Source organism: Bactrocera oleae, chromosome 2 (genome assembly GCF_042242935.1).
Source record: "Bactrocera oleae isolate idBacOlea1 chromosome 2, idBacOlea1, whole genome shotgun sequence".
In the NCBI taxonomy this organism is placed as follows: domain Eukaryota; kingdom Metazoa; phylum Arthropoda; class Insecta; order Diptera; family Tephritidae; genus Bactrocera; species Bactrocera oleae.
This window is the reverse complement of record NC_091536.1, coordinates 19,972,518-19,986,524: the sequence shown is the minus strand read 5'-3', so window position 1 is coordinate 19,986,524 and position 14,007 is coordinate 19,972,518. Positions and strand designations below refer to the sequence as shown.

Genomic DNA, 14,007 nt, shown 5'->3' with positions numbered 1-14,007 from the left:
ATCAATTATCTGTCGATAAGTATCAAACATCCGTCACAGCAATGCTACTTTAAAAGCTACTCGAAGTGAGAACAAAAGCGCCAACTTACACTTAGTGCTGACAAAAATAACAGCACACACACATGCATACGCGCATGCGCACAAGTGAAATAGATATTCCTTTTAAATGAATGCACATTTTCGTACACCAAACTGATATGAGGGTGTGGAGCACCATTTGTTGCAACTTGATTGCTGCCAAGCACTGAAATGAAGCTGACAACAGTTTTGTTGAAATGTCAAAGTGAAAAATGGTGGCGGCGGTGGCGGTGAAAAATAGCCACAACTCAGGCAAACACACACCAACTAAAATATGTCAATAAAATATGACTGAAAGCCTCAAAAGTATGCAAACCACTCATAAGTGACCATGTAAGAAAGACGCACTGACACACACATGCACATGCGAGCGCACTGAACACCAGTATTGCACAACATTTTTAATGAAATTTTAACGCCTCCTAAACGTTGACTTATCTGCGTCACCGATCAATTGGTAGCAAGGTAAGAGCATAAGAAAAAACGCAATACCAAATAACGGCAGCAACAAATGTTGCCGTTAAATGCCCACTTACAACAATAATATTGCTGTATGTATGAATGCACCTTTGTTTGTCTGTGATTGCGTGTGTATATGAGTGTGATTATTGGCTGACACACATATGCAGGACGCTGGAGTGTTTCCATTGAAACTGTAACGAAACCGAAAATTTGATTGAGCAGTTAACGTTTTCAAGTAGGCAGCTGCAAAATGAAGCGATCGAAATCGAAGATAATTCGTTGAATCGATCGATCCGTTGTAATGATTGCGCTATTCAGCTTTGGAGCGAGCCCAGTTGGAAAATTGACGCACACGTATTCGCGCAGCGTAGTACTCAGTGTGTAGTTGCTGTTGATTTCATTTGGCCAGTAAAGTGTCTGAGTCCCGCCTGTTTATGGCCCCTCGCCAACTTTGGTTTTTAAAACGTAATTTGGTGAAGAAAAAATGCCAGGAATAAGGAGATTTTAAAAAGCTTCAGGTTGAAGCTCTTTTGAGAGGCATTGATTCATATGTATATTGCCACCTGTTAAAATTTTTATTTCAAGTTATAAAGATAAACACGTTGTTAAAAAATGCTGTCAAAATTTGTTTTCTTATAAATCGTTATAAAATATGTATATCGAAACAAAGAGGCATACGAAATCTTGTAATTGAAAATATTTTGAAAAGCGTTGCCAACTGCTTGAATTTTTAATTAATTAAATTAGTACAACAATGCACATATAGCAATGCCTATACCCACACAGGTCTAAAAATATTTCTCTTGGCAGCATTTTAGCGAAGGGTTACCACCAAATTTTATTTAAATTATTTGAGAAAATACAAAACGCTCAGTTCTGTAGTCTTTTGTTTTGTTTTTTTTTTGTTTTCAAAAAAATTAATGACGTGAACGTATTATTACATATTTGGAATTAAGACAAAAATTATTAAAATCAAAGAAATAACTTGCATTTTATTTCAAATCTAAATACAACAAATGTTAAGTTCCCTTCGTTAAAAACTAATCAAATCTTTTGATTAATTAATAAATAATAATTTGTACTACAACAGCTTATGTATTGAAAATTTTTTTTTATGAAAAGCTTAACACAAGCTTATAAGCGGTACTTCCGACAGCCCTTCGTCGATTAAACAGCCGTTATGTAGGCCCAACTTGGGTTAAATTTGATTCCCATATCAGAAGCTCTTGTGATTCTGTAAACATGATTCTGTCGCTGTGTAAATAGTTCATTTCAGCAGCTAAATATAATTTTCTCGTACCTTCCTAGCAAATTGACTGGGCTGTTTGTAACTAGAAGCACTTCTTTGAAGCAGCCAATTTAATTTTTATCGATCACGATATTAACTTAAAACCACTTGAACTACCGTTATTAATATTTAAACGAAAATGTACAAAATAGCAGATATGAAAAAATATTATTATAATATCAATATTGAAAGCAGCCAATTAGTTCACAGAACACTGAAGGCGAAAAGTGTGTTACTGTCAACATGTCGTATGAGTAATCAATTTCAGAAATTATCAATTTATAATATTAACACAAATACATACATATATACACATGAGTATGTGAGAACAGCATGCCGCTGCGTCACTCGATTGATTTTTAGCGCATTAATTAAAAACGAAATCCGCAAAAATAAATGAAATTTTGCTCCACATACCGCCTGCCGTGCGCTGTCATATGCTCATAGTGTAGCAAAGCATTGCAAATAAACAACAATAATAACAATAGCAACAGTAGTCACCAAAAGCGCTTGCATGCGGAGAGAACCTCAACCTCAGCCTCGAAGTTGCGGCTATTTCCTTTTTGTTTTTGCTTCATTTCTATGCTATGCCTTGCGTTGTGTTTTTTTGCTTTTGCTTTAATTAAACCGCCAACAAATGTCAAGTTTACGTGTGCAATGCACCAACTGACAAAAAGCAACAACAACAAAATATAAACATAACTCAGAAGCAGTTGTAAAAACAATCACCTTGAAATGAATTTGCAACACGATAGGCCGACGCAAACGGATGAAAAGCATGAACGCATAGCGAGGCAGCTGAACTGCAGCGCTTTGAACTGTGGTAGTAAGAAAGAGTGTGCAGGCAAGTGGGAGGCGAGCAGCCGCTCCGACTGCAGGCGGCTGGCGATTGATTGAACAACAGTTGCAGCTGCGTAAAAGTTCAGCAGCACAATGGAACAGTGCCTCAACAGCCGAGCGCTGACAAGTTACACGTCGGGCTTGAACTGTTGTTGTTGTTGTTGTTAGTCAACTTTTCCAGTTAGTTGTGTTTGCTTTAGTTTTATTTTAATTTAGATAAATTAAAATGCGTATGCGCAGTAGCAACACCAAACCAATAGAGATCCATAACAACAATAACAATCTATGTTAACAACACAACATTATCATAATTCTACAAGTATTGTTTATTCGTTACTACACCAATAGAAACAATTTTAAAAATCTGCTCATCAATGCATACTCGTCATTGACCGAAACGTTAAAAAAAAATATTTTCTAAGATCAAAATTGACTACGACGGGCCCATCTAAACTGGGCGCTGAACTGGAAACGTTAAAAAAAATGTTTCCTTAGTACAACATTTTTTATGTTCGTGTTAAGTTTGATTTCCTTGCAAACAGTTTGTATAGCTGTTTTTATATTTTGTGCCAATGGACGCATGACGCCTTCGCCGAAACGGATTTTTCAGTTTCAAAAATAGCAAAAAGTCACAGTGAGAAAAATCCGTCAAATACAGTGACTAAACGTTTACGTTCGTTTCATGTTTGACCAAAAAATCATTCACAATCATGCTAAAAGGTATTCAGGTATTTTGGTGCTTTGGAATCTAGAATGGACACACTTCATACCCAAAACAATAACCAAAATGTGTTGAGTTGATCCATAGGAGATATTGAGAACTTCTGCTATCTCGCTGATGCCAACATGATGATTTTCAAGCACAATTTGTTTAACTTTTTCGTTGTTATCGTCATAAACAGAATTGGTGAGGTTAATAGACGAAACCCATATGACAAACTTTCGAGGACTTCACAACCTTCACTGAACGCGATTCAAAATAAAACAAACAAACAGGCTCGACATTGAGTCTTATTCGTCTTATTTCCAGTTTTTCTAACTAGAAAAAAGTTCTATTGGACCAAAAGGAATTGTAGCGGCTCAGATAGTAGCCTGCATCTGGAACTGAAACGAACAAAAGATTTCGTTATAGAAACGCCAAAACCTGCAACCCAACACTAAGATTTAACAAAACGATAGTCTGATATTTTATTTCTGCAACTAGCTGAGTTTTCACTTAGAAAGCAACAACGCTCACAGAGTTGTAATCATTAAAGCGCGCAAAGAAATTTTAATTCATATATTATATTTGTATGTATGCCTAGACGAATTAAAAATTTCATGTAAAGAAAACTTTCCCACCCATATAAAACCGAAAGATTAAACGTCTTAGGCCATACAAATTAATACGATATAATGATATAATATCAATAAGTACTTTGAGAGTTCAGCATTACTTCAATATTTTTGTAAACAGCAAATTCACCGAAAATATATTGAACATCCATTCGCAACTTTAACATTAGATTTACACAATCATGCCACAGTGCTGTCTATGTAAATTGCGAATCTAACTGACGACCCCATTTCATTTCGATTTCGTGCATTTACGTCGCCGATGCCCTGCGTGAGATCCAACTTTGATACAATAGCGGCAGTGGCAGCCGGCGGAATGTAAGGTGGCGCGCGGCGATTGATAAACTAAGAATGAAAAGATACATTACATCGAAATTACAGAAATATACCAGCAAACAAATTCAGAAGCACACACATACCTTATATATATATATATATATATATGGCATAGAGTTATGTATCTGTGCATGTACTCATACAAGCAACCCAAAATCTTGTAATAAATCAAACAAATTTGTACTAAATCGATGCGAAGCCCACAACCGCTGGCCATAGGTCTTCACAAACTTCGTTCGTAATGACTCTTTGGGTTTTCTAAGCTCTTTTTAGCTTTCTATAACTATTTTTTGGTAGTTTTGTGTGCTTCTATATTTATTTCCTTGATTTAGTTACGCAGTAGGTAGCAGTAGGCCACATGCACAACAATATATAATATTATATATATTTCGTCATTACAACAGATACAATAAAAGCATGAACAACAGCAACAACAATTTTGTGGTAGCTAAAATGAGTTATTTGGCAGCAAATGTGTGTGGATTTACTTTCAGAGTGTGTGTGTGGTAATTCCGTGAGGAAACCGCAACGAAACTGCCGCAGCAATATTGACTAATTATGTGAAGCATAGCAGCAATTTGCCAGCATGATTGTCTACATACAAACGCACAAACATACGGCAAGTGAAAATTTAGTAAAACTCAGAAAAATTAGTAATTTTCTCGCACATTTAAATTCGAACAGCAGAGCAATTAATTATAATTACAATACTAGGAAAATATTGAGCTGGCATGTGTGTAGTTGTGTGCGTGAGATACTCGTATTTACGACTTAATAAAAATCTTGAAAAAATGTATGCGTTTTTAAAAATAACATTTCTAAAATTATTGTTGCGTGAATATGAAATATATTTTTTTTAGGTAAGTAAGTAAAAAATTTCAATAATTAAAAAATTTTCTTTTTTTTATGTTGAATTATACACAAACACTCCAACTAAGTTTTATATGAAGCTTAGATTAAACTTTGTGCAAGTATAAAAATATTAGTAGTATAAGATCTAAAAGCTAATATGCTATGCAATAAAATATTTTTTATGATAAAAAACTTTTTAGCTTTTTAAATGTGACTTTTTAATTTCGAGTAAATAATTTGCCAACTAATCCCGAATTTCAAATAGTCACCTGATGCCAACGCTTAATCCGATTTACTATAAACTCAACCAGGATGCTTTTCAGTGCCTTCAGTGATCCTCTGCTATCTCGCTGATGCCGACATGACGAGTTTCAAGCACAGTTTATTTAACTTTTTCGTTGTTATCGTCATTAACAGAGGTGATGAGGTGATGATCCCATGAGGCAAGTTTTCGCTGACTACACAACCTTTACGGAATGCATTTTGATAGACTCCCGAAAATACTTCTGCAATATTTTCAACGATACTGTAGCCGCGATTTCATTGGAAGCATAAAATTTCACGCAAGCAGATTGTTGAACACTTTTAGGTGATAAAATTTGCCAAACCAACCTTTCGCGTCGTAAAAAACAGCTGCAAAATCTACATTTGGAGTTCTTCGGTTCTTCAACAATCTTACAAAGGATGGGTTTATCAAGACAGAGTTATTTTGAAGTTTAAAATCTATCATGCAACTAAATAATATATATTTGTACATAAAGAGCCTAATGTACATTTTATAATAAAAAAAAGTAAAAATAGTTCCAAATAGAAAATTTTTTTTCAATAAAAATGTAACTTTTGCTTAAAAAAAATTGAAAAAATTTAACTTATACCTCATTGGAAAGCTGAAAAAATATCGTTAGCAATAGGCCATCTAGTTATTTCTATAATGAACTAACTTTCTTCGTATATGCAAATATTTAAAGGTAATTTTTTCGAGCGTTGAAGTTTTGAAAATACATAACTCCAAAATTGTTCATGTAGCATCGAAATAAAAAAACACTTGTCCAATATTTTCAAAGAAAACAAAATATTATGTTTGACACAAAAAAATTTGTTTTATGCAATCGATGGAATGACCCATATATAAATGATCAGTGTGAAGAGCTGAGTCGATTTAGCCATACCTATCTGTCCGTCCGTCTAAATATTTCCGAACTAGTTCCTCAGTTTTTAAGACATAGATTTGAAATTTCGCACACGTCCCATTCTCAAAAAGAAACTGCAGTTCTTGTATGGAATCTTGGTATTTGTGAAGGGTATTATAGCTTCGATGCAAGCGAAGTAAGTTTTTTCTTGTTAAACAAACTTTCATCACAATTTTTACAGACCACATATATTTTTTCCATTTGTCGTAAATAATCTAAAAAAATTGTATTATTACAGTGAACCCACTTTTCGATTCTCATATAAAGCTTTAAGAGCTCATTTTGTTCTCAGAAAATATATGCCAAACCGAGTACCATTTCTTGTTGCAGCTTTTTTATAGCCGAAAATCTAAACTTCTCTTGCTATGCTATGCGCCGTAAAATTTCTTACATGCCACTAAACACACACATACACACAAAAGCTCTGCATAATGCATTGATTGATTACTAAAGTGGCCTTAAATACCACAAAATGATTATACGAGTATTAATAGAGCACAGTTTTCACACACTAAAATTCGGTGCGCATGCACACACACACCTGACTGTGGCGTAACTCACAAAGCTTTTGACACACACATATGTATATGGTAGACGCTTTGATTAGTAACTACAAATAACTGCCGATTGTGGGTCAAATGGTTGGGTTGGTGAAAAGCGGTCAAGCTTGTGGCACAGTTGCATGCCACAAAAAAAATCAAAAATTACTTTGTGTTAATTCATATACATCTATATGCACTGAATGAACTGTTAACTCGGTTTTTTATGTATGTGTGTGTTTTTTTTTTTTTTTTGTTTGAAGAATTAATGAACAGTTCAATAAATGAATGCGAGTGAAAAATGAGAAAATTTTGTATGGCTCTGGAGCAAATATGCTATTCATTCTCAGTTGATACATATGCATAGTATAATATATGCAAGCCCGCAGTGTCTGCACCAAAAGTATTGCTTAAATCTAATGAATTTATTGCGTTTTGAATACATTTGGCCTCCGTAACCTGGCAGCTGCCTTTTTTTGTTATATTTGTTTGTGTTTTATTTTCGTTGTTGTTGCGTATATGCGCATTTTTAAAGCTTTTTATGAAGTGGCAGAAATAGTGGCATGTGGGTGGTACCAGCTGGCAGCAGCGTTTAAACACACACTAGCAGCCTCAATCGCGTACTCCTGACCTCAGGGGCGGAAGATGTAATTTTTCTTGCATTCGAGACAGATTGTAATATAGTTGGAGGTTTCATGTGTTATGAATTTTGGCATTATGTAAACGTGCCACTTGTGGCAGCAACACAAAAACTATTTTATTGCTCAAAGCTATTAACTTTTGCCCATTTGATACTACTCAATTATAAAGTGTTTAGAAGGTGTGTTGCTGTTCAAAAGAAGTTCCACCCAAAATATTTCAAGTCTGATATTTTCCTTTAATATTTATACCCTGAACAGCGTTTATTAAGTTTAGCACGAAGTTTGTAACATCCAGGAGAAAACATCGAAGACCCTAGAACATATACGATATATATAAATGTTCAGCCTAAAGAGCTGCGTCGATTTAGCCATGCCCGTCTGTCTGTATTAACGCGAACTATTTATTTTTTTTAAGATATCGTTCTGAAATTTTGCACACATCCTTTTCGCTCTAAGAAGCTGCTCATTTGTCGTAACCGCCAGTATGCGATCACTATAGCATATAGCTACCATACAAACTGAACGATTGGAACAAGTGCTTATATGAAAAGCTTTGTCAATTCACGAGATATCTTCAAGAAATTTGACATAAGTATTCTCTGAGGTTATGGTGCACTCTCCGAAGAAATTGTTTTGATCTTATTGCTATAGCGTACAGCTGGCATACAAACTCAACGATCGGAATTAAGTGCTAGTATGAAAAACTTTTTCATTTGAGGAGATATCTTCGAAAAATTTGGCATGGGATCACTATTGCTGCCATGCAAACTGACCCTCCAAAATCAAGATAAATAGCTTCATAAAAAATATTTATTCATTATTGAGTAACCTTAATTCGACTTGCAGTTAGTTTTTGGTATATCAAATAACGTTGCTTGAAAGAACTATCAAAATTTTTCCCGTGTGATTTACCTATATGAATTTATCTAATTCATGTTTCCAAATTTTTTTTCTCCGCAATTATTTGCCTAAACCCCTCGAGCTGGCTGAAATTCGCATTTACTGCCAATGCCACGCAAAATCCACGCAACGCGTGAGCTTATCAATAATTCAACGTATTTTATTTATGCATTTAAGCAAGCATTTTTGCTGAATATAAAACAAGTTACAAAAAAAAAAACAATAATTTAGAAAAAAACCTGCATTGAAATGGCAAATGATAAAAAGGTGTAAAGCAAACGATTAAAAATATTTTCACAATTTCAATTGACAAGCACTTAAAGCAAATAGTAGCTGTCAAATTTCGCAATGCATGCAGCTCAGCGGACGAGCATACTAAATGAACAAAGCGTATACACACATACTTACGCGTATCTATAAACTCAAGCGATGGAAACAGAAGACTTAAGCCGCAAACCATTTAAGCTGATTTGGTTAGCAAAAGTTTGGCATTGTTCAGATTAAAACAGCGTGTGCTGGCGAGCTTTGCGTGTGTATTTGTGTTTGATCGTGATTCTGTTTGTATGTGTATGACTAGGAGCTACGCTGTTGAATATAGTGTAAGAGACTTGGAAGTACAGCCGGTTTTTGCGAAAAATAATTGTAGGAAATAAGAAATATTTTTTCTCATATTAGCGCCTAATAATGCTTAAAAAGTAAAGAAATCATCACCTTACAAGAGTACAGAAAAACTTAAAATTCATAACTCAAAAAGCAGTCAGCTGATGCATGGGGGGTATTAAAACATGAGCACACCCATTATTTCAACCCTCCTAGTTATCTGAGAAGATTATCAATCTGCAATGATATCGCAATTGCATGCACTAGCGATAAGTGAAATAAAAAAAATATTTGACAAAATGTCGACTATTTGAAAAAAAAATATATATTTTTTTTTATATTTTTGTATCGTATTTTTTAAACATATAAAAAATTTAAATTTGCGTATAAGCCTAATTCATACTCGAGAGAACTCTATAAAAAAGATTGTCTGAAAAGTACAAGTAAATCGGTCTAGTAGAACACGAGAAAGCGTGGGTATGGTATTGAAAAAGTCTGGTCTAAGAAAAACGCATTTAAAGTTTTTCGTAAAGTCTTTTGTTCGATTAGACCCTATATCTCCGAAAATAATTTAAACTTCCATAAATGCTGTCGTAGACATATTCTTAAATAGTTAAGCTTTGAAGATATGAAAAAATCTAATTTTTTGAAATTCTACACTAGAAGAAACCAAAATTTCAAGTTTCGTTCAAATTCGTGCTATTCTACACAGCGAAGTCAAAAAAGGTAGATGTAAAAGCACGAAATTCAGGTGCTTAACAGCCTAACTACAACTTCACTTTCTAGTCAGCCTGTGTGTGGCTTATGAGGGAATTGATTTTTAAAATGTGTATACTTATACATAAATAGGTTGCATGATTTGCCTAAAGTAATACGGATACATTAAACACACGTTTAATTTATGTTAATCAAAATATTTGCGCTTTCAGCCTATTATTACTGCTCGTATATATGTATAGGCGACTTCAAGCTGCCTCTTTCTAGTTATAGCTGTCAGCAGCTTCCGTTGTACGCCATTTGAGTTTTTAGTTTGGACATTTAAATATCAATACCCTAAACTCTGTCCGACACACGCGCGCGCACGTACAAAGAAATAAATCTACATGTTTAAACAATAAACGCAATAAAATTCATTGACGATGAGGAAATCAGCTCGAAACTTCAACACATCTACTTTAACCGCTTTCGATATACAGTCAATCAATGGCGCATCAATTTGATTGAAGCGACGCAAAGTGTGGAGTATTAAACAAAACATGAAGCCATTAGCGTTTCTTCAGTCGAATATGTATGCCTGTATGTTTGAGCGGACTTAGTGACAGCGAGATTTGTTATTTTATCACCAAATGCCGTTTAGAATTCTGTTATTTTCCTTTGTTTGTGTTAACTTTGTACGCTGCGTTATTCAGGCGACTGCTGAAAAATAAAAATTCATTCAAAATTCATTGAGCTGGAATTAGTGCGTGTGAGTGTGCGCAAATTTGAGGCATTAGTATGCAAGTCGGTAGCAAACTTTCTTCCGCTTTTTGGTTCGCTTGCAGTGTTTAGCGTTTGCGTTGTGCGTGTAAGTGTGCTAATATCTTAAAACTCTGCAACCGTTAGAGCTATTTAATTTTAGAATTTTTTTTATTAGCAAATAAATAAAAAATGATTAAACTAACTGAGTGTTTTCTTCTACAATCTGACGAAGACAGGGAGGCTCTAGGTAAGTCTTACTGTCGGCACAAATAACTTGCACGGATTTTTTGAGAAATATGTAGATATTAAAGTGCCTTCAATCAGGTGTAGAAAGTCTAAAAACGACTTAAGATCTCGCGTTAACATGAATACGAACTATACATAATATCCTTGTGAAAGTGAACGAATATTTTTCTATGTAAAATTGAGAAAAGTGCGTGTTTGTATATTCCCAGTTATCTTGACCTTATATCACAATTAGAAATAAAGTAAAAATGCTCAAATGTTGAGAGTTTTCTGAAGTTTTACAGCCCAGCGGATTTCTCGAGCTGCAAAGCTGAATAAAATATTTTCTTAACTCAACTACACAGGATATTGGCGCTGATAGCCCACATAGTTGACTATTTCGAAACTTTTTTCATTGTTAATTTAATTTTTGATTCTTCCAGTTTTAATAGATCTATAAATAAAAATAGAAAAAAGTATACGAGACTAGATTTTTCAAAACCATCGTAGCCGAATTTATAAAAGACGTTACAGTCACTCGACGAATCTGTAGTTTGTATCAACGCAAACTATTTATATATGCTAACTTCAGTTACGGATATGATGACATAAATTTTACCAAATTTAGTTGAGAAAATATCCGCGTATTTCCCGCATATAGTATGATAAGCCAACACACATATCGTATAATCACTTCTTATAAGCTATTAAGTCAGCTTAAGTTAATAATAACTATTTGAACTTAAGTAGTGTTTTGCTTTCACAGCGCATAACAAAGAGAATAACAACAGTTGTAATATTTTAAGATTTAAAAACCAGCAACGCTACTGCTCTTAGCGCTTGCTCAGAACACAAAAATTCCAAAGCGAAGAGCAAAAAATTTATTGAGCGCCAAGCGCTCCAGCGCGAGCGTTGCTTTTCTAGCGCCGGATAAGCATTTACGCGAACGCTTTTAAGCGCTGCTCACTAGTTAGCGGTCGCTTTGCGCCTATCACACAGCCAGCGTATATTTCCAGCCAAAGCTCTCTAGGCGCACGAAATATATTTGAGCAATCTCTTAATGCCGCCGCTAGAAGCTTAATGTGTCTTTATTATTTGCTTTTGTTTTCAAATTTATGCCTTTTCTTAGCACCGGCCGCGGGCACAGGTTGCTTTGTTTAGAAGTTGTTTGCTTTTTGTTATATTTTTTTGTTTTTTACCGCTTGGTTGTAAAGCAGACCGCTATGAGTTGAGCTGTGATTTTCTAAGCGATAATGAAGCAAATAAAATGTGCGCTAAGCTTAGCATATTCGATTTTTCGTTTGGTTCCCAAGTGCTGATGTATTGACCACTAAGCATGCGCGGCGCTGCTCAGCTCTCTACTGGCGCACCACAGCCAGCAAGAGCGCGCGGCGCGCAGCAAAGCCGCCTATTCAGCTGGAACATAAGCTCGTAACTATGCGATACTCTAATAGCCATGTCTCTAATAGCTGTGTACACCGTTTGAACTATAGCTGACCGCTGCAACGCTTCTGAACTGTCTGTAGCGTGTTGCGCCGCCGCCGTCGCCGCTTGTAGCTCTCAGCCAGCGCTACATTTATGGCCTGCTGTCACTATTATTGCCGCTGTTGGCAGTGCTATTGCTAATGTTGCTGCTGCAGCGACTGCTGCTGTCGGCCAACAACTTCTTGGACATGATTTGTGATTTAGTTCAGTTTCAAGTGTGGCGCGTTTCGTGCACGCCAACCGCTATATTTTTTGTGTCGACCGTATGCCGTTTTGTTTTTAGTTACTTCCATGATTTTTTCGTTATTCGCCGCTGTATCTTTGCATTGTGAACTTTTTCGTCGCATTTGCATTGTTTCGGAAGTACGCCGGTCGCACCTTTTGCAGCGCACAAACGATTTATTTACCGTCGGCGAAGTTGTGATTTCCGTTTAGGTGACAGTTGAAATCAGCAGAGCCGGTCAGAATCAAAAATCAATAAAAGATCAAAGTGAGATATTTCGAAATTTCTGCATTTCCGTTGAAAACTGGGTGTGGAAAGCGTTTTTGTTGGTGTTGTCGGTGCTAAAAGTGTATGCCGAAAATTAATTGAGGTGAAAAATTAAATAAACAAAAGTGTGCAAAACTTGTTTATAATCACAGTTCACGAAATTATTTTAAGAAAAAAAAGTTTTGTATACAATTTTAGAAACAAAGCGAAATATTTGTTTGTGTTTGTGTGAAGTTTTAGAAGAAAAATAAGAAAAGCTTGAAAAGACTGTGCTGGGATTGTATATAAGCAAAAAGCATGAGTAAACTGTGAAATAAGTATTCAAGCGGCCATATAGTTTTATTTTTATACACTAAATCTACATAAATTCAGCACAATTTGTGTTGTGCCGATCGCTAACTAATCAAAAAATACGATCGCCATATTCTACCTAAACAACAATTCGTCCAGTTATAAGAACTAACGCAGCCAAAAGCAGCCGAAATGGATATTAAGAAATCATGTGCGCTTGCTTATATCACCATATTTTTTTCCAACTTCGTTTTGCATACAATGGCCTTTTTATACCCTCAACAGGGTATATTAAGTTTGCGACGATGTTTGTAACTCCCAAAATTAAACCAGCGACCCTATAAGGTATATGCGAACTAGTCCCTCAGTTTTTGAGATATCGATCTAAAATTGTGCGGTCCTCCTTTTCTTACAAAGAAGCTGCTCATTTGTCGGAACCGCCAATATCGATCCACTACAGCAAATATCTGCCATACAAACTGAACGATTGGAGTAAATTGCTTGTATGAAAAGCTTTGTCAATTGACGAGATATCTTCAAGAAAATTGGCATGGCTTATTACTTTAGACAATGGTGCATTATCCGCAGAAACTGTTTAGATCGCATCGCGATAGCATATAGCTGCCATACAAACTTAACGAATAAACTGCTTGTATGGAAATTGGATTTTTACAAAATTTAACACGGGTTTTTGTCCTAACCAACGATGCAATTCTTACAGAAATTGTTCAGATGGAGTCACTATAGCATATAGCAGCCATACAAACTGACCGAAATAAGTTCTTTTAAGACATCTATTGTATTTGTCAAGTGTATTATAGCTTCGGTGCAACCAAATTTAACGTTCTTTCTTGTTAAAATTAAAAATTGCCAATAAGTGACATTCTCTGCTTGGGACTATATCTAAAATAAAATCTTCCGTACCTAAAATAGAACGACTTTTGAAACACCAAAATATAATTTTTGAACTTACTGACGAAATATGTCTAAAAACCAC

At 35.2% G+C, this 14,007-nt stretch overlaps 1 protein-coding gene across 1 annotated transcript in view; it reads left to right on the top strand.

The window, feature by feature from the left end:
- The window catches only part of LOC106622497 (box A-binding factor), a 138,536-nt gene that overhangs the window by 50,344 nt on the left and 74,185 nt on the right, over positions 1 to 14,007 (top strand). The window lies entirely within an intron of this gene.